Source organism: Camelus dromedarius, chromosome 13 (assembly GCF_036321535.1).
Source record: "Camelus dromedarius isolate mCamDro1 chromosome 13, mCamDro1.pat, whole genome shotgun sequence".
Classification (NCBI taxonomy): Eukaryota; Metazoa; Chordata; class Mammalia; order Artiodactyla; family Camelidae; genus Camelus; species Camelus dromedarius.
The window spans coordinates 10,508,777-10,536,001 of NC_087448.1; the positions used below are offsets into that span (position 1 = coordinate 10,508,777).

The following is a 27,225-nucleotide window of genomic DNA, read 5'->3' on the forward strand; positions in this document are numbered from 1 at the left end:
CCACCCCATCTTGCTGCCTTCCAGATGGACTAAACAGAAAAAGGATCAAATAACATGACCATCATTGCTCGAGTGAGCTGGAAAACCGTCTCAGATAAAACACTAGCCCGTCAGTCACTTATTCTCACCACGTCTCTCTCCTGATTTATGGCATCTATTAATTTCATGCCCCTGGGCACCAATTTTGCCCTCATTAGTCAGTCACACTAGGAAAAAAAAAAATGGAAAAAAGCACTTAGAAGTCATTTGGTAGTTTTTAGCTTATTCTTCCTGTCACATAGAATGATCAACATCACTCTTGGGAATCAAAGGATTATTCTGGCAGGGCAGAGAACTTTACAATGTGCCACAGAGAAAATCGACTCATCTGTACCATTAGCTCTGCTTTTCACACGGAGCTAACGTTTCTGTCTGCCTCTGTCTTCGGACTGAGTCTGAGCTGGCATCCTCGCCCTCACAGGACCCAAGGCCTCCAGCAGCACTGGAGCCCCGGGTTCATGTGTTCTTGAAAATATGGTTGAAATGAACACCTTTGGAATGCAGCACTAAGAACTGGAAGGAGCCTGGAGAGGCACAGCTAAAATCACCTCGTTATATGCCTGAGAGCTGGGTGTGAATTCACTGGACTTTCATAAATTCACGAGCAGGTGTGAGTGTGCTATGCTGTGAGGGACACTGCCAACACAAAAAGATCATGTTCATTGTCCAGTGTAACACCTGGACATGCCCAGGGATTCAAAACACCACATTCAGAGATGCTCAGTGATACCACCTTTCACATGCTTAGCATTGCATACTTTTCCAAGTGCCTTGAATATAGTTCACTTCCACGAACACTTTCTGAGCACCTGATATGTGCCAGGGCCTGCATTTGGCACCTAGTAGGATTATAACATTAACTAAGCATCCTTCCATTAATGCACTACAGTCTGGCAGGTATAGTGCTATGGAAGAAGTAGTAACAATACTGTTTTGCAGGTTCCATAACAAAGCACATCTCAGACACAGAGGGGACACAGACTTCCCACATGAGATCCTGGGTGAGCAAGCTTTGGAAGGGGAGCTGTTTTCAAGACAGCAGCAGGGAAGTAGGGGAGAGCATGAAAGAAAGGCGTCCTGGAAGGAGAGAACGGCACGTGCAAAGGCCCCGGCCTCGCACATGCGGTAAGGTATCTGGGGAACCAGAGATGGACCTTTTTCATGGGAAGGGAAAACGTGAGAAGAAGATGGAAGCTCTTCCGCCGAGCTGTGTAAGTGCCAAGGGCATTTCCCCAGGTGCTCCTTAAACCACTTGTGGGACTTGAAACAGGAATCATCAGTTTCATTTCGTAGATGAGGAAAGCAGGACAGGGGCAAGCAGACGTAAGGCTCTGTGGGTGTCAGGCACCCACCCTGGGCCCTGCTGATCCTCCCATCTAGGGCCTTGGGCTCAGGGAATGGTGATTTATTGACGAATGATGGGAGGTGATGTCCCCAAGGTCACTGGTGAATCAGTCTAAATCAAAGTTAGAATCAAGTATGCATCAATGCTTATAACACAAGTCAGTATCTTTCCAAAACAGGTAGGAATAACTAATAAAAAGTTGGGGAAAAAACTTGACAAGAAATGGAAAACCAACAGAAGAATGTCACAGTATAAAAGGCTTAGATTCATAATTAAACATGAGATCAGTTCTAAGATGATACATACCATGTTAGGCTCGGAGAGTATTCTGCTCTCCAGCATGCCATGATTTTTCAACTCCAGACTGTTGGACATCTATGAGGCTAGATTTCTGCACTTACACAAAGCTCTTCCTTCAAAGAAATTCCTTCAAGGAGGACTGGCCAAAGAAGTATGTATTCAAGTTATGTACTTTATATGAGATCATGAGAGATCTTTATTTTCTTCTATATGTTGTTCAATAGCTTATGAGTTCCGAATAATGGGCATAGATTTTTTTTTTTATTTGGGGGCAACAGTTTTTAAAATAGGGTCAAGCACAAAGAATGATGAAAGAGAAACTATATATCCACCACCAAGGAATGACAAATAATATTTTTAAAGAATAGAAAAACAATATTACAGACTAAATTATTCCCCTTCTATCTTCCTACCTGAAGAATCAATCACTAACCTGTATTTCATGTATCTTTCCAATCTATTTAAAACACACATCCACAGATCTACAGAAATGTAGGGAACTGTAGGTAGAACTTTTTAAAATAAATTAAACCAGACCCTTGTGCCACTCAACAATGTTCTTGAGATCAATCTATGTTGATTTCTCTAACTGGAGTTTATTCCTTTAACTCAGTGTTGGTTTAAATATACCATCTTCTGATGTGGCCTACTAATGGATATTTAAGTCATTTCTAATTTTTCTTTAGAAAGCCAATTCAGTCATAAGTATCCTTGTATTTGTCATCTTGGGAGATGGCCAGAGATTCTCTCTGGATATTAACATTGTAAATAAAAACAATGTTTAAGATGAACTATAATTAGGAAAGTACCAGCAAAAGTGGCTGAGATGCTTAGTAAGAAGACTTGGTGAGGGGGAGGGTATAGCTCAGAGGTAGAGCTCATGCTTAGCATGTACAAGGTCCTAGGTTCAATCCTCAGTACCTCCACTAAAGAAAAAAAAAAGAATAATTAATTAAAAAAAGAAGATTCGGTAAATGCCTCTCATCATAAATGTTTATAAGCCTATATGTTCATATCACATCATGGCAATATTTGGCTTCTCCAAAAAACACCCAGTACCTCTACAACCTAATGAACAGTAACTGAATGATCTGGTAACTTAAACTTGGGTCTGAAAGACTGACTATTCATTATCCTCTATCATTGTTCCAACTTCTTGAAAACATTTTCAACTAAAATTCAAATGAGACTAGCCTATCAAAATGGCATTTTAACACGCTAACTCAGTGCTAGTAATGCAATCAGGTTACCTGCACTGAACACAAAATGCACAAATTCCATGAACATATATGTTTGGAATGACTAGTTTCCATTAAAACTATAATTCAATCTTTTCATTTCTTTTTTAACGAGAGAGCTTTGCTAGTCCTTCTTGACGAACTCAGCTTTCCATGCTCTTAAGTGGAAAAACACTTGACTGCCTAACCCAGCCCCGGAGGGAAATCATTTACAAGCTGCCCTCCAGCTGCTTAAGTGTAGCTAAAATAAGCCACGTGTGTTGTACATCACACAGTTGGAGCTGGGGGGAAGAGGAATCACTGGCAAATCAGAATAACGTGTTATCAACCTGGAGGAAGCAAAATTAGCCCAAGGAGGGCTGTTCAAAGGATCATCTGCACAGAGAAATTCAAACCACGTGTTGCTTCTTTTCCTGTCTTCCCCCAACCCCTACACAGCATGTCATGTGTCAGAAAGATAGCATGTATATTACAAACTGATATTTCTACAAACATCAATCAATGTTCTTCCCTCCAGCACCACAAACTCCTTCCCACACACGGTTTTTCCATCCATCCCCATTCTACTCAAAGCAAAAAGCAAAGCTCCCCAGCCAAAAAAAAAAAAAAAAAAAAAAAAAAAAAGTCCACAGTCACACAGATTTATGGGAGCTGATTTCCATCTACGAGGAGGAATGCTCTCTGGTCAAAGAACAGAGGTGATGCTGAGGGTAAGGAATAAAAAGTTATACCTAAATGGGACGTGAAGGTAGACGGACACCAGGATTTCTTTCTGGAAAGGAGATAGACATTTTTCTGGAAGACAGATTATTTTTCTCCCCAAGGATGAGCCAGTTCTCAACAAATCCCTGGTGCTGAGTCACCCATGGGTGAGGACCAGTGCTCCCTCTGGGACCCTGAGCAAATCATCTCCTCTCCCTCTGCCTCAGGCCTCCTCACCTGTAGAACAAAGGCATGAGACCACCCGAGCCACACACTCCATCAGCATCAATCTGATTCCTACCACATCAGTGGGGATCTCAGAATCCTACCCTCCCTCAGGGAACTGCCACGCCTGCCCATCCTTGAGTCTAAGGATACCCTTATAAAGGCCCCCAACAGAGCAGGAGGTAAATGTTAACACAAGTCTCTCTTCCCGCCTCTGTGTTGAACTGACTCTTTGTAACCTGTCTGTGGCCTCGTTTAACACTGCTCTGGCCTGGCCAACCTGGCAAGTAGCAGATTGAAACGTGAATGCCAAACACTGGTCAGCTTCTTGGCGGGACAGGTTGATTAGAGGCAGAATGTAGTTTTCATGTGAGAACTCATCACCTTAGGAAAACGTGAAAAAGCAGATCTAGCTGAAGCACCAGGGATTCTAAGAACAGGGGCCTAAAAAGGCAGGTGGGGAAGGAGGGAGTCCCGGCAGTTTTCAAAGAACAAGCACCGTGGGCAAGCTTGAGGTTAACACTCATGTTTTGCCTTCATAGGCCGGGGGTTGAGCTGGATTGAGTTCCAGCCCTCTGGGTACCATAACTCTGATCTTTTATCTGCTCGCATCCTTCATGTGGAAAGCAGTAAATATTTGCAATGGCTGAACTCAACGTGGATGAAGGTGGCCATGCTGGTTTATTTTTAAACGGAACAGAGGAAGGGGAGCAAAGAGACATTTCAAATGATGCAACGTTTCATCAGTAAATGGGCAACACATGGTGAAGAACATCTTAACATATAAGACAAGGTTTCTATATGTTAAGACAGATGAGTGATGAGTAAATAACACACAAAAGAATGTATTTTGCCTTTTCCATTGTGTCCAGAACCACTGGTGGCAACTATGTTAGTATCCAGAGTCATACATAAGAATATGGAAAGAAGCCCTGTAATTTATTCAACCAGCTAACACTGGGAACACAAATATTCTTTTGGAGGCAGAAGAGACCAACAATTTCATTAAAACTAAGAAGCATCCCTTCCCTGCAGCAGGCAGTTAGGCACTCAGAACGCAAGTGGACAATGAAGTAAAAAAAATGAATCATGAAGCTTGATGAGTTTTTTTTAATTGCATTTAACCAGCGTAAGGACCGGTTATACTAGAATTTTCCTTGAAACGGGCTGCCCATCTAGCAGATGCAGGAGTTTACACATCTAACAGAGTCCACAGCCCCAAGGGTTAAAAGCAGAAAAGACTCCTGAAGGATCAGTTATTCCAATTCCCCCGTTTTATGAGCGCTGGAACTGAGGCTCAGAGGTGTAACCACCCCGAGGACACACAGCACTTCTCACACACACACACACACATGCATATACATGGAGACACATATATCCACCCATGCGTATACACAGACACCCTTTCCAGGTATTTTTTAATTTCCCATTTCTGTGGCCCCTGGAACCTTCCCCAGGCCACCTCCCCTCCATCCAACTGGCACCTTTGGTTTGAAGCTTAAGCCAAGCCCCAGCTCAAATACCAAGACTCTCCCTCTTTTCTTCTCTCTGTAAAGTGTGCAAGAGGTCAAGTTTTCAAGAAACCTTCTTGGAATATTAATTTTAAAAATGTAACCCTGCCATTTTTATAATCAAACCCTGTGAAACTAGGTGTAGAGGGTCGTCTGGGCTGACTGTGGCCAGAAACCCTGGGGGTACAAACCTCTGGTCCCTTGGGCTGAGTCTGGGGGAGGCCTGGCACTGGGGGGCAGGTGGGCATGAAGACAGGCAACACGCAAGCCCCCAAATACGTTTCTAAGACTTGTCATAGACTAGCAAAGAGGGCCTGCTGATTTAAAAAAAAAAACAACAAAAGCCAGAAATCAAGCACATCTTAAATCCTCAAATCAAACAAACAAAATCACACAAATACACATGAAAAATCCTACCAGACAGCACCGTTACTGGGTTGATCTAGAATTTGCCACTTAATCACGAGGGCAAGAAACTAGATCACTGGCGGGGAAGGAGAGCGGCCCCGTAGGCCGCTGGTTTTCTTCTTTCTCTACCGTCTTTACAACCACGCAGGTTTTTTTCACTTTAACCTGTACTCTTGGAAACTTTACCTTCTCAAATTAAAAGATACCTGATTAACATGGCAAATAAGTAAGCAGGAGGTTCAAGTGGCCTAATGCGTCATCAAGATGTCTTGATGCATCTTGACACGAAACCATTCTGCTTAGTGATTGTATAAACTCAAACTCTTACTGAGCATTTTTAAAGGAAAAAGCATAGTGAGACTAGGAGGCCTTCACAACCTGCTTGTATCAGGTCCTGGTCATTAGGTCAAAAATGAGTAAAACATCAGGATTTGATAGATGAAAAGTTATAGCTTGGATATCTTCATCGTGGTCCATGCATCAATTACAGTTTCACTTTTTAAAGGAGGCGAACAGGTATATAAAGAGCAGGAAGATGGCAGGGGAGGATGAGAAGGTGATGGAAAACAGAAGGGGACCAAAAAAAGTGTATTTTTTTTAATGTATAGTCAGTTACAATGTGTCAGTTTCTGGTGTAAGCATAATGTCCCAGTCATGCATATATATATACATACACATATACTCATTTTCATTTTTTCTGTTTTTTAATTTGACATGATTAGACTCTGTCAGTTAGAAAGATTAGCAAATCCTATCACACTCTCCCTCCCTCTTCATAAAATCTTACCATGTCTGAAAACTTCCAGAACACTGCCAAGGCCAGTGGTGTTCTAAGCACACAGATGGTAAGTCTATCTCCAAAAAAGCTTGAAGAATTTGAGAAGAATAAATATTGTATTTTTTAAGCAAAAAATCTTCCTTTGTATTCAGTGATGGTAAGGAGTTTCTGTTAAGTATTTTAGGTGTGATAATGGTATAGTAATTAGGTTGGGAAAAAAAACTTGATCTTTTATGAGATGCACAGTAAAATGTTTATCATTGAAACCTAAAGTTTCCTTCTGAAAGCAAAACTTCCCAGGGGTGAATGATGCCCACATACACAAAAAATTTTTTTAATTATGATCCATCATTCTTTTTATCATTTCATTTCCTTTTTTAAGAATTTGTGGTGCGGTTACGTAACACAAAATTTACCATTTTGGGGTGGACGGTTCGGTGGCGTTATTAAGCATATTCTCATGGTTACGCAAGCATCATCACCATACACCTCCAGAACTTCTTTCATCTTGCAGAACTGGACCCGTGTCTCCATTAATCACTAACTCCCCATCCCCGCCTCCCTCCAGTCCCCTGGCAACCACCCTTCTACGCCGTCTCTACCAAGCCAACATCTCAATGAGCTCCCATGGTTTCACGAATTGTGAATAATACAAAAAAAAAAACCCAAACCCTCAGATTTCAAATACTGATTCATTATTTAAGCTATAGTATAATATAGGTATTCAATTTTATTTGCAACAAAAATACTTAACAACTTTTTAATAGTTATGTAGAATTCTGCATATGAATATACAATCATTGAAGTGGACTTAAGGTTTTATTTTATTATTAACATCACCTCCATGAACATCTTTCCACGGGCTTCTTCCTTCTAGTAGTTCTGTGAGAGCATTCTAGACTCTAGAGAGCAAAGCGATGCACATTTCTAAGATTTCTGACCTGTTGCCAAATTGCCCTCCAAAAGGGTTGTTGCTTTACGTTTTAATGATGCACCTAATATTCAAATAGATGGCTCTGAACTTTAGGGGTGGAAAGAAGGCTCATTAATACTCAAACAATGGTCTACAGTTCCCACTAAATGTTTCTAACGCACATCCTTTTCCCGTGGTTATAACAGATCTTTCCCTCGTGCTCTCTGCCTGATGGATGGTTTAAGAAATCTACAAACATCATGAACAGTCATGAGCTAGGAATCAGATTTTCTGAAGAGTACTTTTTCTATTAGGTAGAAGATATGATATCACCTTTACTAACTATGAAAGAAATTTGCTATGGAAGACTGTAAAAGAAGCAATAAACAAAAGACATTTCCATCTTATTACCAAGATTTTTCAAAACCCATCCATGAAAGGCAATTCAATTAAAATGAGTACTGTTTCATATTTTAAACCTATCAGCCAAACAATATTTTATGATACTGCAACTTCTTTTGCATTCATAAGAAATCTGCAAAAATCAACATTTCCTACACTTTAATTTTATTTACTGAGCTTATCTGGGGTGGCCAAAGGGGGCTGGAAGAGACTCCCCTCGCCTGCTTCCTCTTACTCACTCAAAATCTCATTTCTCAAATGAAGCTAAACCCTCTGGTTTTGGAAACTCATTGTTTCAAAAAATTTCTTCTAGACCTAAAAATGTCTTCCTTTGCTTCTCAATGCAAACAATCTTTTTACAAAGAGAGTGCCACAAAAGGAACTTTGTACTAAATGCATCTTTTTCTTTGCCCCCACAGTGGCCACGTCAGCAGCCTTTCTCCGCGAAGTGGTTCCTGAAAATCCCATGGTTACTTTTCCCATTTCCCCACTGCCATCGGTTACCCTAACATATGTTCTCATTTATAGAATCATGGATACTCTCTAGACAGTCAGTCTGTTGAAAAAAAAAATTAATCCCAGCGGTGAGCTTAAGATCCTGAACACTCAGCAATTTCTGGTGGATTCATGGAAAGGCCATTTATGCTGAGGCTGAATCTGAATGTATAAACAGCTGACTGGAGCTAAACCATTATGCATTTGGCTTATTTGGCTTAAATCTCATTCTGCATTTAGAGCAACAGAGGCAGAAGAATACATTTCTCATTAATAGATTTAATACAAATACAACAGACAAAATGCTGACGACAGCTTCATGTTCAAGCACCGAGAGAGAACACCTCCTTTATACTGAGCATCTTCTCGGTACCCAGAATTGGCTAATCATTTCACACGAGCCACCTAGTCCCTCTGCAGGCACCACTGTTAGCTCAAAAGTCGACAGCTAGTATTCTCATCCACCTTTTACAATGGATGTAACTGAGACTCACCAGCGTGAAGGAGGTTGTTCAGAATCACAGCTATGAAGAGTGGAGCTAAGGTTCGAACACTCATCTCTTGCTCCAAACCCAAAATGTAAGATGCCACAGACTCCAATGATGACACATGTTAGCGTGCCATTACATGGTGGCTGTTTGAGGACAAGGCAGGAGGACACAGTGCTTTTCAGGGACGCCACTCGTATCATCACTGCCCAGAAACTCAGGGGTCCCCATAACAACAGGTGAGTGAGCGGAGTTGTTCCCAGAACACAAGTGGAATGATCACATGAACAAAAGTATTAAGTGCTGTTTTCAAAGCTGTGCATAACCGTGATGAGCCCCAGTCTGTGTTGTGAAGAATGAGACAAAACCATCAATTTGTTCCATATCCCTCATCCAAAGTGTGCATGCATGCTCTCACGTGACAGTGAGTTCAGACCTCAAACCCAGAAATTCTGCCTGTACTCATTACAGCAAACCTAAAACTGAGTGCATGGCCCAGTTTACCCAAAAATCTGCTGTAAACTGAGGCAGGACTGAAATCAAAAGGTAAGAGCAAAGCACACCTGGGTTTGAAACTGAGCTCAACATTTCCTGGTTATGTGACCTCGGGCGGAAACAGCAACTGCAGCCACAGCCTGCACTACTGTGAAAGCTACATGTCACTAAAACACACATTACACATCGTTTAATCCTCACCCTTTGAGGTGAGTACTATTATCCTCGTTTTACAAAATCCAGGTCACAGTTAAACAGTGGCAGAAGCAGGATTTGAATCCAGTTTTTGTCTCACATCAAATCTTTGACTTCAATCTCAGTTTTTTCACTGATAAGTCACATTGCAATACCCAGCTCAAGAGGGTTGCTATGGTCACTTCCCAAGACAGCGGCCAAGAAGTCCTCTGCAGCAATACACCGTCGACAGTAGCTACTGATGTTTTTTTTCAGCATCACCACCACCACCATCACCGGGTTATAGAGGCTAGGAGTCTCCACTGAGGGCCACGGCCAATAAAATTTAACAACATTCCTTAATGCTTCACATCACTTTATCTCCCCAAGCACCCTTTTCAAAGCTTAGAAACTTTACATTTTCCCTTGCTGAACAAACTTGGCTTAAGAATCACTTCTGCTTCCGCCTAAATCAACATACAGCTATGAATTCATCCCACTCCACACACTTGCAGCGTCAGTGCCAACCTTTGGAATTCTACCTCCTCTTCACCAAGTAGCTGGTGTTCTTTTGATAAAAGCTACTTTAAAATCTCAAGGGTCCAATGCTTGCCAAAATCAAGTTGAAAAACGGTGTCAAACAATTTGGAAGGGTTCTAAAAATAATATCCTGAGACTCTGAGGCTTTTATATATTCCTCTGAAGTATAAATTATCACCATGGCTCACAGAGTCGTGGACTTGAATATGAGAGTGGGCTTAACAGATAACTTTCTTTAAAAATTATCACTGGATGCTGTCTTTAATACTGACTTACACACAATTTCAGACCCTCAAGAGGCAAAGGCAACTAATTGGGTTGAGATGAAAGATAAAAGTCTTCAAAAGTGTTGCAAGTACAAAGTACAGAAGCGTCTGGTGGTTTTGGAGGGCACAATCTGCAGCAGCTTGTGAACACGGAGGTACCGAGCATTCTGTGGTACCCAAGAGACCAAGCCGACCTGTCTGCCATCACAGCTCTCTTGCACATCTGCTGGGTACCAACAGCTTGCCTACGGACTCATGTCAAAGTCACGTGATAAAATCACCACCATGTCCCTATATGTGTGCATGCCTGAGGGTGGTGTGGTGGGGAAGTGGGTCAGGAGAGTCTCCAAACATCAAATCCTAGATACTACTCTTGGGAAATGCCATCTTTTGGAAAGTAAACAAAAGTTCAGGTCATGAACCTTAGACTGAGTCTACTAACCCCCATCTGGATATCAACTAGATAAGGGCCACATTTGGAATCTGAAGTTACTGGGTGATACTGCATAAACCAATTTTCTTTCAGCTCTGTTCTCACACTGAATCATCAAGAAGTTTGGACAGACCAAAATTATGTTCCAGCAAGTATTCTGAAAAATTTTCCTGACAATCAAGTTACTCTTAACTTTCTTATTCTAATAGTATACAGACTATTAACATTAAAATACAGATACAATTAACAACACAATTATCCCAATCTAGTCTGTTTTCTCAGTTGATCAGGAACCTTATATTACATTGAATAACACTAATGTGTGAATCTGAGGGCTTTCTGTAGTTATTTGTCCTTCTCCCTCCCCAGGAGAGACTTTCTGTTAAGCTGAAGAAAGCACTCTCTCTCTTGAACAAAACCGCCCTGAGAGTGCCCCATGGTCCAGTTGACAGAACCCTGGACAAGGAGGCGGGAGACATAAATTCTGCCCCACTTTGGCCACCATTAGGTAAATGACCCTGAGTGGACGACTCATCTGTTTGAGCCTCATTTTTCTAGTTTGTAAATGCGCACATGGGACCAGCCGTCCATGTGAATTCATGTTCCAGTAATAAACTGCAGTATTACCTACCTTTCTTTTATATTTACACACCTTAGTCATAAAATAGAAACTGCAGTTTTTACAAGAAGAAACATTTTCATGTATTCATTTAGTCCATAAACATCTATTAAGTCCTTGCTATGTGCTCAAGGCTGTGCTTGAGGCTAGGAACAGACCGAAGACCAGAATCCACACAATTCCTTGTCTCAGACTTAAGTGGGAAAATAGGCATTGAACAAGTAATTTAGAAATCAAGCACTCTATTTTTTTTAGAATTACACACTTGTGTACCAAACCATAAAGAGAAGCAAAGGAATGATTAACATGAAATTCGGGCTATGATTACTTCTGCAGGTGGGGTGGGGGGCAGCAGTGGTGCGGGGCAGATGGGGAGGGCTCCATTTTAACTTGGATGTTTATGTTATTATTCTTTAAACTATTCTTACACATTTTATCCCCTCATTTGGAAATATACTGTATTTCAAAATTTAAAGTTTTAGTAGATTACATAAGAAAAAAATAAATCATGGGCAAACCCAAAAGACTGGCATTATAGAACACTTTTTTAGAATCTAAAATATCCAAAACTTAAATAGTTTCAGATTTTAGCATAATAGCTTTGATGTGACATTTTAAAGAGCAACAAACTCAGTTCTGTTTTTGGTTTAATCCCAGATTTTTTTCCAAGTGCCAAAGTTTATCCAATTGAGTTAATGGACAGCTCCAGTATTCAGTGTTTGGAAGTCATCAGTAAATCTCATAAATAAATTTAAAGTAATGTATTATTTAACACACACAAAAACAAACACTCTTCTCTCTTTATCAAGTGACTAGCCATATCTGAGGCTCAAGGGCTTGAAAATTTATAATGACCAGAAATTAGGTTTTCACAGACTCACCGACATAGAAAACAAGCTTATGGTTACCAGGAGGCAAGGGGGAAGGTGGAGGGGGAGGGATAAATCGGGAGTTCAGGATTTGCAGTTACAACAACTATACCAAAAATGAACAACAAAGTTATACTGTATAGCACAGAGAACTATGTTCAATATCTTATAATAGCCTATAATGAAAAAGAATACAAAAAGGAATATATATATATATGTATAACTGAATCACTATGCTGCATACCAGAAATTAACACACTGTAAACTGACTATACTTCAATTTTAAAAAATTAGGTTTCAAAAAAGGTCAAAACAAACAATAAAACTCTACTTAATTTTGAAGACTTCCAAAAGAAACTGGGGAAGGAGCTGTCAAACATCATGTATGTCATTGAAAGGCGAGAGGTGGATAACCAGAGTGTTCATTTCCCACTGGAATTTCATTTTTTAAACACCACTGCTGGAAACTGTCACTAAGAAGGAGTCCTGGCTCCAGGTTTTCCTTGGTCTTTTCCTTCTCTAATGCTTAAAGACAGCTATTAACATGGACCCCCCGTGATCTCTCTTTTGTAGACATTCCTCTGGTTACCCTATTGCCTCCCTGAGATGCAGCCCTGTGTGGCATCAATCATTTAAAACAGCCAAACAATTTATATCTCATCGAAAGACAATAACTTGGGTGGAGAAGATGGGAGGAAACACAAAATTTCTTCTATAAAAAATATCACTGTCGCCATAAGGAAAAGGTAAGACTGACTAGACCGCAAAGTTCTTTTTAATGGCATACTCCCTGAGCAAAAATGAAGTCCTCTTTAGAAGTCCTCTTCCTAAATAAAGGGGTCAAAGACTGACCCTTGTCAAAAGCGTTTTATTTATATCACAAATGTCTAAGTTCCTACCATATCAGGTAAAAAAAAAAAGTACGACACCATCAGAAATGTCAATTTCTTGTGATGTTTCCAATACATAACAAGGAAGTCTTATGCACGCTTATTTCCAAAGGTGAGGTTGTAACAGTAAAATCGTTCCATCAAAACATCACCTGATCTGTGCCCATTTTCGTAAAAGATACTTGGAAATTTGGTTACTAGATAGTATTTCAAAACTGTGACACAAAAAGCAGTTCTTGCTTAATTCACTTCATTGAAACTCAGCAGATTCTCACTCTTTGCTGTAGTTATGTTCCATAAAGTTACTGTTGAATTAGGGACCACTGAACCACTGCTCCTACAGAGAATACAGGGTTAAGTACCTAAGAGCTTCTGGTCAGAACACGGTCATCAACTGATCAATGCACAACTTTATTTTATGTGCATTTCTTTTTAAAGACACCATATTTAATACACACTGTTGACTCGTTAATATTAAACTCATGGCCAACAGCTCCATAGTGAAGCTGCCGTAACACATAACATTTTTCCCCACACGGCACCGTACCTTCTTGTGCTTTGGAACAGGACAGAGGACTTCAGCTCTATACCTGGGGGCCATTTTCAACAGCAAAATGGCCATACAAGAGCACAGATATGTGGACAGGGTGGCACCGTACAGATCCCTGTTTACAGTGAGAGCTGGAACAAGAAGGCAGGGTGTTGCCTTCTTCAGCCTCAGCTGGCAACGTGCTCAGCTGGCAACTCTGACTCGTCCCTGCTCTGCGTGCCCATGAGTGGTCCTGAAAGCACTGCAGGCAGTGATGGGGGGGTTGTCAATCTGAGGACTGAGTCAGCTCACAAATATGGAATCTGCATATAACGAGGACTGACCGCAGTTCAACCAGCATAGCTTTAATATATTAAAATCTAAAATGTTTCTAAACATTTTGTTTTGATTAAAAAAAATACACCAGGTGTTTCTTTTCCTAACATGATTTCATCCTATAAAAGGACAGCCTATTCCTTCTATGGCCTTGATAACATACTACCTTCAGTGATCCGCAAGTCCTGAGGGAGACACTGCCTGCTAGGCAGGTATCTGCTCACCCACTTCTCCATCCTGTCCTCCTTCAGGCCACTACTGGGTCTCACTGCATCCAAATACAGTGGGAAGAGCTCAAAACTCACAGAAAAGTTTCAAACAGAACTGGTTTGTTACTCTTCTAGATACTACGTAATCTCTACTTAACCCCAGCTAGGTATTAGACAGACGTGAACCTGGCCCATGTCCCGGCACTATAAGCCCCTGTTTACTGGGTTGGGTGTGACCATTGGCCTATTCGGAGCAATTAGTCCAAGGAAGCTGCCTCTGTGATACTGAAGACATTGAGGATGCTGGTTATTACACTACAAGATGTTCCCTTAAGGGCCCTTGGAGAGGTTCATTTCTGGTCTTAGTGTCAGAATCTGCGAGTCTTCTGAGAACTAGTGTGTTCTTAGCGTAACATCTGCAGATCAAATTTTCGGATCCACTTTATATCATGCTCTCAGTCTCCTTTGCCTTGATTTTTTTTAAAACCTACTTTCAGTTTACAATGTCTGCACTCTGATTCTATAGTTACCTTTAATCCTTTGTAAAGTTGGGGGGATGGTGGCAAATCATCTGACCTCTGCTCTGCCTTAGGAAAGGTTTCTCTGGCTTTTCAGGCCAGCAGAGCCCTGAGCTTATCTTCTTCCTGCCTCTACGATTAGTTCACTTCCTCACTCTACATTAGTTCAAGCTGCTCTTGGTGTTTGGTCTGGTCACACACCTGCCAGGATGCTCCATACCGCAGGGCGGTGCGTAGGGACGGCCCACACCAATCACACTCAGAGTGAGGGTGTCCGTGTTAGTGACCTAGCCTGGTCATGTGATTTTTTTTGAAGCGCAGTTAAAAGAAATCATGTGGGAACCACAGTGGGTCCAACCATGTCAGCCAGGTGTGTGGAAGGCTGCATGTCACTGACTTTGGGAGCAGATGGCACGCATCCCTCCCAGGTGTGGGAAGGAAAGACTGTCCTCTTGAGAAGGCAGGTGTGCAGGACACAAGGAGCCTCAGCTCTCAGTCCTTTGCAGACAGTGCCCAGACGGGTTCCGGCACAGCTGGATACTTCAACCTAATTAACAATTAATGTCCATTTTGGTGCTCTGGTCTAGAAAAGCACTGACAAAGCCTCTATTCACTAAAGCGCTGGGTTCTGAAGTGATGTCATTCTGTGTGTTTGCAGTTCAAGTACCTGGTTAAAATTAAACTTTCCTAAATGCCCCCCTTAGAGCATTGTTCCCGTATCTGTGACTAAGGACTTTGAGCTTTTTAAGTTTTCCATGGGGAAGGCTAGGGAGGGAGGGACGGAATACAGTATATAAACACACACACACACACACACACACACACACACACACACACACACACACACACACCCTTACTTTTGAGAATTATCTAACCACAACAAAAATTAGTCACCTTTCCTAGACAAGAAAGCTCAAGAATCTCATTTTTAAAAAGTTACAAGAGTAAGACTGAGCTTACTCTCCTGATCACGCCATAACAATTAACTCATTCCAAAAGTTACGAGAGGAACGGGACGGGTCTTTGTATTTTCTGTGTTACCTGAAATTGTTACTGCCAGGTAATCACGTAATTCCTCTGTAATTACCAAGTAAGTTTTTTTTCCCCTGGGGAGGAGGTAATTAGATTTATTTGTTTACTTATTTTAATTTTTTTAATGGAGGTACTAGGGATTGAACCCAGGACCTCGTGCATGCTAAACAACACGCTCCACCACGGAGCTATATCCTCCTCCATAAGTTTATCTTTTAAAGAACTGTTCTACTGACCCCAAAAGATTTCTCTAAGTATTCATCACGAAATAAACGTCTGCTATTCTAACTAGTTCAGGTCTCATCACCCACTTTACTCCAGGAAGGAAACTGGAGAAGGCTTTTTAAAATACAGCTTTGAGTTTATATAAGTAGAAAATGTCTATTACACATATTACTCATCTGTCTCAACTAAAGCACCCTCTGTTATTCAGGTACCATGACTGTCACACAAAACACTGAATTACACAAGGGAGCTGCAAATTTGTTCTCTTATCAACATTAACGTCTCATATAAACATCCTACAAAATGCTTATCAAGCAACTGATAAGACAAACATGAATTAAGGGAGATATTTGGTCTTATTAGTCTTTCTATAAGGCTTTACAATTAATAACCCATTATTTAAATTAAAAAACATTACACAAAAATCACTGTAGATTTCTCAGGATACAGTAATATGGTAAATGAGGTGTTCTCTTTGAATTGAAAACCTTTCAGGAATTGAACAGTAGCAATTCCAATTAATATTTTAAAACTAATGCATCTAATTAAGGGACCACTTGGGAAAGGGAGATGCTTTTCAACTTCAGTGCTAGCAATAAATCAAATTCCTCTCTCTGGTCTAATTTATGGCTGGAATAGAAGTGAATCTTTCCCAAGACTCAAACAAGTGCCGGCGGAGAGGCCTCTGTGCTCTCCTTTACGAGGTACCAAATCTGGGGAAAAGCGCCCAGCCCCTCCCTCGCTCCCCACCACCCAGCTGTGAGTGGGCGGGCCCCGCTCTAAGGTGGCTTCACTGCCTGAGAGCACATCCCCATCTACAGCCACCGGGCAGAACAGCGACTTTTATTTGGCACTAAAATGTGTTCATATCACATTTTAGTACAACCTGAGCCTTGGCCAATCATTTTCTTTCAGCAAAATAATGAAACAGAACTTTGAGCCCTCACTAAGTTGCAGCAAGAGGCTCCTTGTCAGTGATGGCTCCGCCTCTAAGCGCCTACCTCAAGCCCAATTTACGTAAGAAATAGAGCCTTTTGTTCAGATGGGTGAAAAGGCAGCCCTCTCCAAACTCTTCAATGACGTGCAAGTGGTGGTTAAGGGCCTGGGCATCCAAGGACCACAAAACTCCCCAAGTGGACCTGCACTAGGATGGGAAGAAGCACCACAGCATCTGTGGGCGAGGCCAATATGCTACTTCTCCTGAAAGAACATCTGCAGGGAAAACCAACTGGCCAACAAACAATCAGCTAGAAAGGTGAGGTTACTCTATTTCCATCATAAATTCTGCACCCAATTCTACTCTCCTCTAAAAGTATGCAGAATTCTCTAGTATCTACATGAATATATTTAATTAATAAAAGGCCTCTCTGAAATTTTAATCAAGGTCAAATAGCCCCAAAGGAACCTGGTCACTGACATTCTTTTCAGGAGTTTGTTGATTAAAAAAAAAAAAACAAAAAGATTCTAGAAACAAGATGTTGGTGGGGGAAAACTTGCTTCTTTTTTAATTATTTAGTAATAGGACTATAAGTTTTATGTACTTTAAAGAATGTTTTATAATTACAATGAAATCCAACATGTGTGTGCAGGGGTGGGAGGGGAGTAAAAATTTAATACCCTTCTCAAAAAACTCAACAGTGAAAGCAATTTTAGGTCCGGTTTTCATTACAAAGATAATAAGTGGTGGTTAATAGTGAGACCCTTTATCAGGCTAGAAAAAAAGGGAATTGATTTTCTGTAAGGGCAATGGGCCATGCAAGTTACACAGATTCATCTTACTCAGTAGAACAGAACAATACGAGTCTCTTCGTGACTGATTTTTTTATTGTACAGAATGGAACAATGGATTGAGGGTGACACATATTCCATAATGCACTGAGTTTTCCTTTAAGGTGGCTGAAGAAAATATTAAAACTAATAAATAAACATTCCAAAACCTCAAATCCTAGACTGGGAACCAACATATGTCAATATTAATTTTTGTGTCTTATCGTGCATTTGATTTTATAACATTGTGTTAAACAGCACTGAAAACTACCACTCACCATCTCCAAGCTTGTGGAGAAACATCGCAGATCCTCATAGAAAAAGGAAAACTTTCATCCATAAAATATAATGCACCTTTTTCCCACTGGTGAAAGAACAGTAGCATTGGCACAAAGACATAAAAGTCAAAACTGAGCAGTAAAAGTTTCTTTTTCACTTTCTTGGAGCGAACTGTCTAAAACCTAAACTCTTCCCATGGAAAATACACTTTAAAAAGACAGATGTAGAAGCTTTGACTTCTTAATAAAATTCACAGCAACATACAGATATTACAATCTGAATGTCTTCTCAAATACATTTCTGTAATTAAAAATAAAAAAACAAATAAAATAAAATCAGTATTTTACAAGCTTTCATGCATTATAAAATATTCTTGAGGAGTGTTTTCTGTTACTATATGTTTCATTATTCTTACATCTTTGAAAGAAACAAACGAAATGCTATTATATACGCACATATATTTTTTCCTAGGCATTTCCACTATCTCTGAGTAGGATATAAAGTCTACTTTGTAAATAAAACTGGACAACAACTTTTGAGAACAATTATGCTATCAATATTTGAGACAGGAGGACATAACCATTAGAAAAATGACACAGCAATTGAGGATATGACAAACTGGTTAGAACCAACTCAGCCCAAGATGGCAGGAAATTTGACTTTCAGTCGACCTTAAGCCTCATTATAGGCTCACTGTAATACATTAGCATGCTAAATGACACACCTACAGGTGCCAAGACAGTTCCCAGACTGACCGTAAAAGGCCAAAAAGTAGGTAGGGGCCCAATTCCTGGAAGTCTCTGCCCCTTCCCCAACATGGTTGGAATAATCCTCCCACTCATTGGCATATGAAATTACCCAGCCCATAATAATTAGCCCCTCCCCGCCACACACCCCTCATGGCCACTCTCCCTTCTGAGTGAGACGGACCACGCTCTATGGAGTGTGTATCTCCCTGAATAAATCTACTTTCACTTTACCATGGCTTGCTCTTGAATTCTTTCCTGCATGAGATAAGAACCTATTCTCCGGCAACACACTGACCTTAGACTGAAGCAACATATATGTTTGATATATGTAGTATTATATACACACATACACATGGAACTTATGTTCACTAAGTCCAGATTTTTTAAAACCCCCTTTAACATGAAAAGTGGCCGCCTGTGAAGTTTCCCATTCAGCTAGCGAATGTTTAGTGTTATTCCAGGAAAACAAAAATCTAGAAAACTAGTTCCAGCACAGGTACTTGACACTGGTTCTCTATGTTGCCTTGGGGGAGGAGAGAACACAAAAAATATTTACGTATTAAAAAAATATGTTTCAACAGTCTCACAGACATAGAAAATAAACTATGGTTACTGGGGAGGAAAAGGAGGTGTGGAGGGATAAATTAAGAGTTCAAGATTTACAGATCCTAACTACTATATATAAAATAGATAAACAAGGTCCTACTGTATAGCACAGGGAACTGTATTCAGTACCTTGTAAGAGCCCATAATAATAAAGAATATGGAAAGGAATATATATATGTATAGGTGTAACTGAATCACTATGCTGTACACCAGAAACTAACACACTATTGTAAATCAACTATGCTTCAATTAAAGAGAGAGAAAGAGAGAAAGAAAGATGTTCCTTTAACAGATCTAAAACATAACTTTCAGAGTGGTCCAGGCAAAAAGCAGGTCATGTTTAACACAAAATGATTTTAAGCAGAGCCTGTCAATACCAGATGCACTGCTACATCTCTCACCTAAAATAGGAAAATAAACAAGGTGTACAGCAAAGAACAGAACCAAGGCATGCATTTCAGGCCAAGCATATTAACCACGACCCTCACCCCAAAGAGGTTCCCTCCCATTACATGCCATGTGTCTAGAGTCCAACCAGCATAATGTGCTGGCATACAAGGGCCTCACCCATGATCACTGCTCAACACTTCCACGCCAGGCAACCTCCAAAGTGTCCTTCTGGCCCACTGCTTTCCATCGTGTGCCCTCCCTGCAAGCACTCTGGGCTCCGTCCTGCCGGCACACACACCGAGGGCCCTGAAGTCTGCCCACTGGTCCAGGGCCTTTTTTTAGAACCTCACATCAGGCTTATCTACGGCAGAAAGCCACCCTAACCCTCAACTCTTCACATCACCAGATTGTGCATTCCATCAGAGCTTATGAATTCAGCTTATCCCATTCTCGAGTCATTTATATTTGCCCACATTTTTACACCAGAACTATTCATCAGCTGTCGCGTGTGTGTGTTGGATTAGAATCTTCACGGGGCAGGGATCTTGTCTTTTAATTTCATTCTACTGATTTATCTCCTGCCTTGCTATCTGGGACATTAGATTTGTATCTTGTAACTTACCATAAGTCAAAGGAGAAAACTCAACACCTGACTTAAGAGGAATATTGAGTTTCCTGATGGTGCTAAGTTCTTTTCATTCTGCCCTAGCCCTGCCATCCTAAAATCTTCACTACAGACAAGGAGGTACGTCCTAGAAAGTGTCACAAAAGCAACTTTCACTCTCTGGGGGAGTATCTGTCAGGATAGTGATTTTGTATTTCAATAATTAAAATGATCATTCTCTGCTGGATGGGGAGATGTATTAACCCATAAGGAGGTATAATTCTCCATGAGGTTTAAAAGGTGGTCCATATCCCTGAACCATCTTTCCCAGACAGGAAATGGGTTTTCCCCCTAATGTAACAAAGACAAAGCATGCCTCCTCTGTTACCTGCTCTACAAATCCAAGCAGTATTGTAGAAATTGTGCAGGAGATGTTGGCAATGTTTGTGCATTTTCTATCCTGGTTTAGTAATAAATCTTTGATCAGGTAGAATATGATGAGATTTATGACCCTATGGTTCTAATTAAATCTCTTGCTTGGAAGCCTCTTTCTTTGTCTTAAGTCTTCATGCAAGTGACATTCAGATGGAGATCTTAACATCTTAGCAAACTCAGTTCTATGTGGCTACAAATGAAGTTGTTTTTTTTTTTAAGAAAAAAATGTCATTGGATGGTTATGGTTAAGCCAACTTTTCTTTCTTTGGTTACACCATGAGTTAATCAATGATTTTTTTTTAAGGCTTTTGTGAAGCCATTTCTATAAGATGTGTCAGAATAGGTAAATCTATAGAGACAGAAAGTGGGTTAGTGGTCATCAGAGGCTGGGGGGGAAGAGTGACTGCTAGTAGATATGAGACCCCTTTTTGAAGTGGTGAAAATATTCAGAAATTGAGCGTGGTACATACATGAGTAAATTGTACAGTTTGTGAATTATACTAAATAAAGCAGTTTAAAGAAATGGGTCTGGGGAGGGGGCAGGTATAGCTCAGTGGCAGACTGTGTGCTTAGCGTGCACAAGGTCCTGGGTTCAATCCCCAGTGCCTCCATGAAAAATAGTAAGTAAATAAATAGGTAAACTAAGTTATTCTCCCCTCCCAAAACAAGAAAGCTAGGAGAAAAAAAAACATAAAAAAAAAAATAAATAAATGGGCCTAGCTGGTTGGCAGGGCCTTGAGGGAGAGGGAACAAGGGGGGTTACTGTTCAACAGGTAGTTTCAGTTTGCAAGGTGACGACGTCCTGGAGCCCGGCTATAAGACATGACTATACCTACCACCACCGCCCTGTACACTGAAAACTGGGCATGATGGTCAATTTTATACGATGCGTTTTTTGTCCACAATTGGAAATTTTAAAAATTTTCAAAAGTTGGGGAGGGGAGGGCTGGAAAGATACCACACCTGACTCAAAGCTGCTGTGCCGTGCTCTGTCCTCCCACCTGGAGTGCAGGTAAGGCATTCACAGGCCGCCTTCCCCTTTCTCTCCAGAACTGGTTGAGCTCCCTTTACCACATCCTCGGGAGTTCTTTTATATTAGAAATATCAGGCATTATCAAAAGGTTACATACAAATTACTTTAGCAGAATTTCTCCTTGGACAGTGTCTCTCAGATCATTCATGGCTTTTCTAGGACTTTTCATTTCTATTAGAATATTACGCTGGATTCCACAGGGCCAACAGCCTGGGTAGTGCAACAAGGTTGAGATGCCTGTGAATGTGGCTCTGGGGGCCTGCACGGGGAACCACAGAAAGTTCTCATAAAACTGATGCCGAAATCGGAGGGGAGGGCATGTGAAGTCTTGAGCAGCTCCAACGTATGGCTGAGCAAGCCCGTAGGTGGAGAACACAGACAGGGAGTCGGAGCTAAACGCTAGGGTCCAGGTGACCCCATCCCCTGCTAGCTGTGTGGCCTTGAGCATGTGGCTTAACCTCTGGGCACCAGATCTTTCATGTCTGTAAAATGGGGATGATACTGGCACCTCCCTGAGAGCTTAGACTAGTACCCGGCTCTGTGAGTTACACTGCTGCTGTTGCTTTTAAGCAGTAAGCAAATTTTAAAAAGATTATTCTGTTCATATATTGTATTAGTCTGCTCAGGCTGCCACAACAAAATACCATAGATGAAGATGACTTCAACAACAGATTTCTCACAGTTCTGGGGGCTGGAAAGTCAAGATCAAGGTGCTGGCAGATTCAGTTCGTGGGGAGGGCTCTCTTCCTGGCTGGCGGGTGGCTGTCTTCTTGCTGTGTCCCCACAACGTGGAGAGAAGGGGAGCTCTCTGGAGTCCCTTTCTCATAGGGACTTCTCACAGGGACACTAATCCTCTAGGATCAGGCTTAGACCTCACTGAACCTTAATTACTTCCTTACTTCAAACACAGCCATGCTTGAGGGCGGGCGCTTCAACATAGGAATTTGTGGGCAGACAATTCAGCTCATAGTATAGATCAAGGATGATAAACAAGGCAGTCACAAAAATAGTCCTGTGTATGGTTATACGTATTAGACAACTTTATCTAGTTAAGAACATACACACACAAAATCCAACAATGTTAGTACAAAGATCTTCTAAAACCTATGTACCTGACTTACAAGGGTCTAAATCAGAATTTGTTCTTACTTTACACAGGTTTCTAGCAATGTTTGCGATCTTTTTTCCCAAATAATAGATTAGAAATAGCAAATTAGAGGCTTCAAAAAAAATGCTTCTAGGGCCAAGAACAAGAACAGTAACAAAAGGAAGAATTGGCAATCAGAAAAATTTTTTTCAAAAATTGATCCATCAACTGAAAATATCAGCACTGTAATATCATTCATTTTTTGTTTATTCAGCACATGTTTAGGTACCTCTTTGGGGTTGAATTGTGTTCCCTCCCCAATTCATATCCTGAAGACCTAACCCCTAGGACCTTAGAATGTGATCTTATTTAGCAACAGGGTAATTGCAAACATAGTGAGTCGGCTGGGCCACTAATCCAATACGACTGGTGCCCTTGTATAAAGGGGACATTTGGACACGTGTGCACACACAGGGGGAAGGTCATGAGAAGACCGGAGTGATGCTGCCACAAAAGCCAAGGAACCACCAGAGGCTGAAGAGGGGCCTGGAACAGATCCTTCCCTGGAACCTTCCTAAGGAGCACAGCCCTGCTGACACCCTGATCTCGGACTTCCAATTTCCAGAACAGGGAGAAATAAATAAATTTCTATTGTTTAAGCCACCCAGCTTGTAGTACTGTGTTAAGTACCATGTTACATCAGCTTTGGAAAATGAATACAGCACCGACGTTCCAAGCGTGGCCCCAAGAGGTGGGGTACAACAGCAACCAAAACCAGACACGGTTCCACAGAGCCCAACCATTAGCAAAGAACATAAAACCTCAATCATTAAAAAAAATACACAGTAGCACGGGGAGGATACAGCTCAGTGGTAGAGCATGGGCTTAGCATGCATAGGGTCCCAGGTTCAATCCCCAGTACCTCCATTAAAAATAAATAAATAAACCTAACTACCTCCCCTTCCCCCAAAAAGATATACAATAGTGAAAAGTTCATTTGGGGGTGTTCTATAAACCAATGTGCTCTGCATACGGTCTCCAATACATGTTTCTTAACACAGCCTCGGAACAATTCAGAATGATGAGATTACACTCAGAATCGTATGACCACTATTACAAAAAAGGAAGGTCAGAGGGAAATAAATGATTATGTTAGAAACCAATCAGTTATTACCATCAAAAGTTTTTAGACTGATATAGAATGCCTCATTCCAGGACCACGAATAAATGTAACTTCTCTCTGAACCACCAAACCTATCTCCCCTTCCCACTCTGAAACCAACACAAAAATCTATCTAGCAATGTTACTGCCATCAAAGTTAAGAGACACCTCAAAATGTTTGATCTATTTTTTTTATTATTTAATGAGGAATATGGGAAGAAACCTGGTTAGCTATGTTTCTTTATCCTCTAAATAAAATAATATTTCTTTTGTTTGATATCATTAACGTTGAAAAGATGTGACTAATCCTCGGCTTAAGAAAGGTACTATTACAAATCCAATGTTTTTTAAAAAACATTAAAGTAGAGAAGTTGGAAAAGTTTCAGAGCATTTTGCTCATATATGGACAGATGAGCTCAGTGGAAATTCCCAGGTCAATTTTCTGTCTTCAAATGAGGCTGTTTTGTTACAGATACACTTTCAAAGAAATACTACAAAATCCTTGCTAATTGCCAATACTCATTTTCTTCCTTCTTTGTTCCCTATAAACACTTCTAACTGAAAAGCAACTTATTTCAGGTTTAATCTTATGCAAAAAATACTCTGCTTGTGAACACTGTCACATGATTTCAGCAATAACTAATACAATTTCACTTCTTCAGGTTTCACTAAGTAATGCATTATTAAATATGTGATGATTTCCCCCAGATGTTTAGAGTAGCATTTAATGAAACCAAAGCGATGGGTTTGTTCTTTGAGTATTTAAAAATATTTTAGATTTCAGCAAATGATTTTCTTACCAGCAAACTGGTGTAGAAAGGAAAAAGTCAGAATATTAATAATGACTCTAATATATCTAATAGTACCTGTTTGAACTATTTTTTAAATTGAGCAGCCTCCTTTCCATCTACACATCCCAAAACAAGGAAGAAGAGTTAAACATTTGATTTTAAACATACTTGGCCTGTCTTTGTAGGTGTTACACTTAAGCATACTTAAATTGTTCTTGGGGTGGGGGAGGGGGAATGCAGAATTAGAAGATTCAGGCACTCTCAGGGAAAATTCAAGAACAGGAATGACACAATTTATTAAAAGACAATATTACGTTTGATTTTGCCATTTTTAACTATATCCAATAAATCTAACTTAACAAAATGCTGATAAATAGAGGCACTGCCAAAAATCTACGTTTTATAGGCAAATAATATTGCTTAGGCCATTATTTTTGATGCAACCTTATTTACTCAGTTAATTTGCTTAGCATTTAGCAAATCTTTACTACACAATCCAAATGTAAACATTAGTGGATGCCTTGTCAGAATTACGACTTGCCAATTAGTGAAACTCCCAAGTTATGAGAGAAAATTGTAAACTGTGTGAGTATCAGTACTCCACCCATTCCTTTAAAAATGTTTTGAGCAATAATACATTGTGAAAGTTTTCAGTAAAGATAATGGCTGCTAATTTTAAGTTTGTACACATTTTTTAAATGAAAATGAAAAACACATTCCTTACATCAATTTTCCAAGCTTGAGCCCACAGAAACACCTCCTAGAGAACTTCCGAAAACAGATTCCAGGGCCCCACCTATACAGATTCTGATTCTGTGGGTCCTGGATGGAGCCCAAGAATCTGCATTTCTTTCTAACCAGCTCCTGGTGACACAGGTGCTGCTGATGCATGGACCACAGTTTGAGTATCACTGCCTTAGATGCTATATATGTTTCAGTGTGGTTCAACTGTCCAGGAGATTGAAAGCCAGGCTCTTTTGAAAAAAGTGGCACATTCTAGTAGAAAGAAGACTTGGATTATTTGGACTTGGACAGTGTAATCATTAATTTTATGTGTCAACGTGACCAGGCAATGGAGTGCCCAGACATTTGGCAAAACATTATTCTAGATATGCCTGTGAGGATGTTTTAAACAAGATTAATATTTAAACAGTTGACCAAGCAAAGCAGATTATTTTCCCTAATGTGGGTGGGCCTCACCCAATCAGTTGAAGGCCAGAATTGAACAAAGTCTGACTCTCCCCCAAGGAGGTGGAAATTCCCCATACCTGACTGCCTGTGGACTGGGACATCAGCTTTTTTCCTGATGTCAGACTCAAACAGAAACACCAGCTCTTCCTAGGTACCAAGCCTGCTGGCCTTCAGACTAGGGCTTCTCCATCAGCTCTCCAGGGTCTCCAGTTTGTTAACACCCCTGCAGACCCTGGGACTTGTCACTCTCTCTTATTGTGTGAGCTAAAAACCCAAGTTGGGAGAACGCACTGCAAATGGCAGCTTGAAACACCATTTTGACAGAAAAGCCTTAATATCTCCAGCACCAAATAAGGAAATTATGGGAAAATAAATTCTAATATTCTCAGGAATAAATTCTAACACCTCAGATATTGAGGTCCATCAGTGTAAAGAATGCGTCCTTCTTTGAAGATCCAACAGTTAATTTACACACCTGTAAGAATAAAATGTGGGCAAACTCATAGTCCGCTTCAAAGAACAACTGTTTATTACTTCCTTGTTGTTGCTGCTTCCAAAGAAATGACCAATTTCACTTCCCAGCATCCTTCAAGACCAGCCACTCTGAACAAACCCTATCACTGAAAACTACTAACCATACCAGATGTCATTTGTGACTGATCTTCTCAGGAACTGCACTGCTACTGGGCAGGAAGCAGAGGCCCAAAACGAAGAGAACAGGGGAACCCCAAGAGCGGGCTGGCACCCCAAGAGCCCCCCAGGAGAAATGGGTCTGGAGCAGGAAAGTCCTCACCCCACAGATAGAGGCACCATCACCAGAAGTCCCCAGACCCGCTGGCCTGTGTGTCTCTGCCCCAAAGGTTGAAAGATCTGAAGGCGGGCAGAGAGGAGGGGAGACGAGGACAAACAGGATCACAAGAGTCCCAACCCAGCCAGTCCCCTCAGAGGTGAGGGAAATTCACATTCAGATGAGGCTCCGAGTTCCAATGTGTCTGCCATGTCCGCCCAACACCCCCATTTCAACATGGAGGCTGAGATCTCTAGATTCACATTGTCTACCACACCAGGGTGTTCTTAAAAGCCAAAGGGCTTAATTACTTAATGGCTATAAAAACACTCTAAGACCCTAGGCTTAAGCTTTTCTGGATCCCC

The 27,225-nt window shown here is 40.8% G+C and overlaps 1 protein-coding gene and 1 long non-coding RNA gene across 6 annotated transcripts in view; one reads left to right on the top strand and one right to left on the bottom strand.

The window, feature by feature from the left end:
- The window catches only part of FARP1 (FERM, ARH/RhoGEF and pleckstrin domain protein 1), a 277,276-nt gene that overhangs the window by 172,798 nt on the left and 77,253 nt on the right, over window positions 1-27,225 (bottom strand). The gene's annotated exons all lie outside the window — the stretch shown is intronic.
- LOC135322761 (uncharacterized) lies at window positions 21,534-23,592 on the top strand. Its single transcript, XR_010383580.1, has 2 exons — window positions 21,534-21,821; window positions 23,404-23,592. It is a non-coding gene; the product is annotated as an uncharacterized LOC135322761 (long non-coding RNA).